The sequence below is a fragment of the Rhinopithecus bieti genome, unplaced genomic scaffold (assembly GCF_001698545.2).
Source record: "Rhinopithecus bieti isolate Rb0 unplaced genomic scaffold, ASM169854v2 scaffold_5002, whole genome shotgun sequence".
NCBI classification, from domain to species: Eukaryota; Metazoa; Chordata; class Mammalia; order Primates; family Cercopithecidae; genus Rhinopithecus; species Rhinopithecus bieti.
The window spans coordinates 2,222,241-2,228,973 of NW_016804830.1; positions in this window are offsets into that span (position 1 = coordinate 2,222,241).

The window sequence follows — 6,733 nt, forward strand, 5'->3', positions numbered from 1 at the left end:
GGGGAGAGCACAGGGGCAAGGGTGAAACAAGTATCAAAGTATAATTTTCAAAAACTTGTAATTTTTAACTCTTTTACAGATATTCAAAGATTCATCTCACTTATTAGCAAGGGAATTGGAAATTGATTTCCAAGTGAACAGGTATATACATTTTTTTCAGTGAAAAATAATAGAATATTTGAATAAGATTGCAAAGTTAGATATAAAACTATTTAATATCCCTACAGGGCAATAAAACCATACCTTTAAGGTTATTTCTTCCACACAGAATCAATTTGTAGCTATACCAGATGAATATATGAAAATGCATCAATTGTCTGCAAGTTAACGTCTATTTTTACATGATCTACATCCTAATCGATAACAGTCAATCAAATAAAGGTTCATTACACCAGAGCAATGAATTCTCAACCTGGGGCAGTTTTAAGCCCCAGGGGACATTTGGCAATGCCTGAAGACAATTTTGGTTGTCACAATGGTGGGGGTAGGATACTACTGGCATCTAGTGGAAAGAGGCCAAGGATGCTTCCAGTCACTCTGTGATGTAGAGAAGAGTCCTCTGTAACAAAGGATTATCTGGCCCAAAATGTGAATGGTACAGACTGTGGGAAAACCAGAACAATTTGTTAGACTGTGCTGTAGTATGACTTTGCAAAGATACATGGGATAACAAAATAATATATTTTCCTTATTTCCTAGTGTCATGAGTGGTGCAAGGTTAGAGATAACCAAGGGCACACATGCTTGTATCTTGCCACAATGTCAGCCTTTTATTGATGCTAGTTCAATCACAACAACATGAGCTACATGGAGTTCCCAAGGAGGCATTCTCCTTAGTACTTCCCATTCACTCCGGAGGCAGAGCAGTGGGCACACAGGCTCAAGATACTCCAGAAGTCAGTCAATATTGCAAAGCACATATAGTAGTGTACCTTTTTTTTGGTGGGGGGGACAGTCTCTCTTTTGTCCAAACTGAAGTGCAGTGGCGTGATCTCAGCTCACCACAACCTCTGCCTTCCGGATTCAAGTGATTCTCCTGCCTCAGCCTCCCGAGTAGGTGGGACTACAGGTATGCACCACCATGCCCAGCTAATTTTTTTCTATTTTTAGTAGAGACGGGGTTTCACTATGTTGGCCAGGCTGGTCTCGAACTCCTGACCTCGTGATCCACCTGCCTCAGCCTCCCTAAGTGCTGGGATTACACCACACCCAGCCAATAGTGTACTTAATATATAAATGTTCTTGGTCAGACATTCTACAACAAACAAAGTAATATTTAACATCAAGAGGAAAAAGAGATGGGAGAAAGGGTTAAGGAACCAGTCCATGGGCAAAGACAAAAGAGGTCCTAGTCTGGACTTAGGCAATCCATCAGTCTTGCAAGAAAGAATTTTTGATGTGACACAGCCTTCCACAGCAGATGCCAAGTTCTCATCACAAGTAACTACAAGATAGTGTCAGTTAAGATGGCCTTTTCATGCTGCTGAAGGCCTAATCTTTATTGTCATAGAGTCCTCTGGTGAGAACTGATGGTGAAAGAATGTGCTTGTTCATGTGCTTAACTGGTTGGATGCAGTCTTTATTCTTTTTTTATTAAGCAAAATATCTTGTTGGCAAAGTGTTCTATGAAAATGAAATGAAGTCTTTTCTAAGAGGGAGTTAGGTATGTCAAAGGTGCTCTATACACCTAGTTTTTGATAACTTACTATTATTTTTTTGAGACGGAGTCTCACTCTGTTGTCCAGGCTGGAGTGCAGTGGTGCGATTTTGGCTCACTGCAGCCTCTGCCTTCCAGGTTCAAGTGATTCTCCTGCCTTAGCCTCCTGAGTAGCTGGGGTTACAGGCACACACCACCATGCCCAGCTAATTTTTGTATTTTTAGTAGAGACGGGGGTTTCACCACGTTGGCCAGGCTGGTCTTGAACTCCTGACCTTGTGATCCACCCACCTCGAACTCCCAAAGTGCTGGGATTACAGGCATGAGCCACTACGTCCGGCAGGGCTTTAATTTTTATCTACTGCTTTAACTTTCACTTCAGTGTGTTGGAGTGTGGTGGACAAGCACTCTCCCTCACTCTGCCATCCTGTTTCTTGTTGATATTTTCAGCCATTCAGGTATGGATGTCTGAGGCCTCTCTCTGACAGTGATAGACAATTTCCTTGATATTCTTAATTGCTTATTTTTCCATTGACTTATAAATGAGAAAACATAATAAAATGTGAAGCTATCAACAAATTCTGCTGGATATTGATTATAATCACAGTGACTAAGTTAGGCATCCATTTAAAAATCCAGAGTCTCTGTGTATCTGTTTCTGTATGCTGCCTATGTATCTGAAGTAAATTTGTCTCCACCGCCTGCTTCTACTTGTAACAGCCTCATGCCACTTCCCTTCCTCTTTCCTTTCACAGTATATTTTATAAAATAATAACTTTTACTAAATACTGCTGTAAATTTAACATGTATTATGACAAATGCATGTAACAGTTCCAAAACAAAGAATTACCTCCCTTTAACATCTGAGAAAATTTAGTTCAGAAAGAATAGTAATTGGCCCAGAAAAATTCTGGACACTCAGATGGTACACAAAGGGAAATTAACAAATCATGGTGCATATACAATGGGGTCCTAAAAACAATAAGAATGATGATGGGAAAATTAGGCTTATAAAACCCTTAGCATAAAACGTCATTCTCAAACCAGTCACACATGGAAAGATAGTCTTAAAATTGTTAACAATGGTTGCCTCTGGAAATAGACCATATATAAGCTTCTTTCTGAAGAAAATGGTGAATACAGGAATACCAGTGGCACGCCTGGGGAATAGTAAGAAAGTAACTGACAGGGCACAGTGATTCACACCTGTAATCCCAGCACTTCGGAAGGTCGAGGCGGGCAGATCACCTGAGGTCAGGAGTTCAAGAGCAGCCTAGCCAACACGGCGAAACCCCATCTCTACTAAAAATACAAAAATTAGCTGGGCATGGTGGTGCATGCCTGTAATCCCAGCTATTTGGGAGGCTGAGGCAGGAGAATCGCTTGAACCTGGGAGACGGAGGTTGCAGTGAGCTAAGACCATGCCACTGCACTATAGCCTGGGCGACAGAGTGAGCCTCCATCTCAAAAAAGAAAAAAAAAAATGATAAAAGCAAACATCATTTAAATGTTCTTTATTTTTTTTGCATTACGAAATAGTTTAAATATACAGAAAGACACAGACAGTAAGAACCGACTCTCATACTCACAGTCAGCTTTATCAAATTTTAAGAATTGGCTATACGGTATTTGCTTATTTTTAAAATAAATAAATAATGAAAGATATTTTCATTTGCATCCTTTCCCCAATCTCATTTGTCTTTTTCCCTGCAGGTCACCACTGTTCTGAATCTGATGATTATTTTATGAATTCTTTTAGATTCTTTTCATATAGTATTTAGCCATGAAAAATATACATAACACTAATTTGCATGTTTTGAAATTGTACATGTTATACCGTATTATACAAAATACTCTCTAGTTCAGTTTCATTAATACTGTCTTTGATATTTACCCATGTTAACAGAAATATCTCTTTCCATTTTAGTTTGCATTCTATCTTGTATTTAACCTAATGGTTAGATTGCTTTCAACTTTTCATTCTCACAAACAATGCTGCAATGGACCATCATATATATCTCCTTGAAACACGAGGAGAGACTATGTAGAGGTTTAAACGTGGAATTGCTGGGTCAAAGGTTATTCACATCTTCAACTTTACTAGACATTGCCAAATTATGCTAAATACAACTACTTCCAATAGCATCGTATGAGTGTTCCTATTGCTCCACATCTTTTTTTTTTTTTTTTTTTTTTGAGACGGAGTCTCGCTCTGTCGCCCGGGCTGGAGGCAGTGGCCGGATCTCAGCTCACTGCTAGCTCCGCCTCCCGGATTCATGCCGTTCTCCTGCCTCAGCCTCCCGAGTAGCTGGGACTACAGGCGCCCGCCACCTCGCCCGGCTAGTTTTTTGTATTTTAGTAGAGACGGGGTTTCACCGTGTTAGCCAGGATGGTCTCGATCTCCTGACCTCGTGATCCGCCCGTCTCGGCCTCCCAAAGTGCTGGGATCACAGGCTTGAGCCACCACGCCCGGCCCTTGCTCCACATCTTTCCAGTAATTGCCACTCTGTGCTTTTGCCAATGTGATGATTTTGAAATAGTTCATTGTGATTTTATTTTGCATTTCTCTTACTACTAGTAATACCCCCAAATCCAATCTTTCTCTACTGGTATGAACCATCATCATACGCAGTTTCTACAAATAGAGTCGATAATTTTCTTGCTGCTCTTAAGAATTTATACCTCATAGATAAATTTCAGAACAAAACTTGGAAGCTAAAGCGGGCAAAAAAAAAAAAAAAAAAAAAAAAAAAAAAAATACACTGAAACATTTTGGCTGGGAATTGCAGTGAATTTTTAATTAGGAATGAATTGCCAACTTTATTATCTCTGTAGTCTAGGCTATATAATGTTCCTTGATTTATTTTCTTGTTACTCTTCAGTTTTCTGGGTTTAGAAAATCTACTGTTTTATATTTAAGTATTAATTTACATATCTCCACCTCTGGAATTTTACTCTGTGAGAATGTGGCCTTTGTATTGCTGTCATTTCCTCATACCTAAAACAGTGTATGACAAATAGTAATTACTCAATATCAACAGAATGAATGCCTATATTAATATTTGTATATCTGTTGTTTTCTTCCCTTAATCCCCTTTTGATTTCAATTTTGCAACCACTGGATAAAAAATTTAAAACTTTACATTTTCTATAGTATGGAACCCTTTACATGCCTTCTAAATTACCAGAATTCAATCATATAATTACCTGGGTATGGTGCTTTTTTCTCTTTTTTGAGATGGAATCCCACTCTGTTGCCCAGACTCGGGGGCAGTAGCACAATCTCGGCTCACTGCAACCTCTGTCTCCTGGGTTCAAGCAATTCTCTTGCCTCAGCCTCCTTAGTGGATGGGATTACAGGTGTGTGCCACCACACTTGGCTGATTTTTGTATTTTTAGTAGAGACGGGGTTTCACCATGTTAGGCAAGATGGTCTCCAACTCCTGACCTCATGATCCACCCACCTCAGCCTCCTAAAGTGCTGGGATTACAAGTGTGAGTCACCGCGCGTGGCCAGGGTGTGGTGCCTATTTAAGTGCACCACGTGAATTTCTATGTTTATTGATTTTTTTTGTTAATTGTAACCATTTCTATTCCTTCCTTGATCTAAATATAGGTTCTACATTCTTCCCAGTGAATTCTGTTTTTCTTAATTGGCTTATCCAATTCATTATCTTTAGAAACTTCCTAAGACTGGCTATCAGTGTTATAGTTCCACTACCTGAGTTTATATCCACTACTAAGCTACAGTACAAAGACTGCCATTTATGTTCTAAAATTTTTAGATTTTCCAAATTCTGAACTGGTGTTTTGCAGGAATGCTCTACTTTGTCCAATAAGGAATCTTGTTTTGATTGTGAGGAGTAAATGAGTTAATATATGTAGAGTATGTAAGACAGTGCCTGATGTGTAGTGGGCACTCAGTATATGTTAGCTATTATCCTTTATTGAATATCTGCTATATTTGACAGACTATATGAAATACTTTACATGCAAATTTCTCATTTAATATGCACCAGTCTACAACAGACACTATTTCACTTAATACTAACATTTCTACAGTACAGTATCCTGTATTATTCCTATTTTAAGATTTAAAGAAAACCCTGAGGTTTAGATAAGCAAATTGCTCAAAGTCACACAATGCCATAGTAGTGTTGGAGCTATGATTTTTCAGAATCTAAGCTCTTCATCCTGGGAAGTGCCTAGTGCCCAAAGAAGAAGACTGGAATAAAATAAAGCTGAATGGTGTGTAAGAACCAAATAACAAAAAGCCTCGCAGACAATTTTAAAGGCTGTGAATATTAGTCTAAGACCAATAACAAGCAAAAAAAAAAAAAAATTTTACTGGGGAAAAGAAAATTTGTTTTTTTTTCTTTTTTTTTTTTTTTTTTTTTTGAGATGGAGTTTGCTCTTGTTGCCCAGGTTGGAGTGCAATGGTGCCATCACAGCTCACTGCAACCTTTGCCTCCCGGGTTCAAGTGAAGCTCCTGCCTCCGCCTCCAGAGTAGCTGGGATTACAAGTGTGCACTACCATGCCCGGCTAATTTTGTATTTTTAGTACAGATGGGGTTTCGCCATGTTAGTCTGGCTGGTCTCAAACTCCTGACCTCGGGTGATCCGCCCACCTCGGCCTCCCAAAGTGTTGAGATTACAGGCGTGAGCCACCGTGCCCAGCCCATATGTTTTCTTATACTTTGAAAAGAACAGTTTGAGGCTGGGTGATGGCTTATGCCTGTAATCCAGGCACTTTGGGAGGCCGAGACAGACCACTTGAGATCAGGAGTTCAAGACCAGCCTGACCAACATGGCAAAACCCCATCTCTACTAAAAAATACAAAAATTAGCCAGGCATGGTGGTGCATGTCTGTAGTCCCAGATACTCGGGAGGCTGAGGCACGAGAGTTGCTTGAACCTTGGAGGCAGAGGCTGGGAGTCAGAGGTTGCAGTGAGCTGAGATCATCCCACTGCACTCCACCCTGGGCAACAGAGCAAGACATTGTCTCAAAAATAAAAAAAAATTTTAAAAAAGAAAGAAAAAAAGATCAGTTTGAGTGCATTGTGGGAAATGGACTT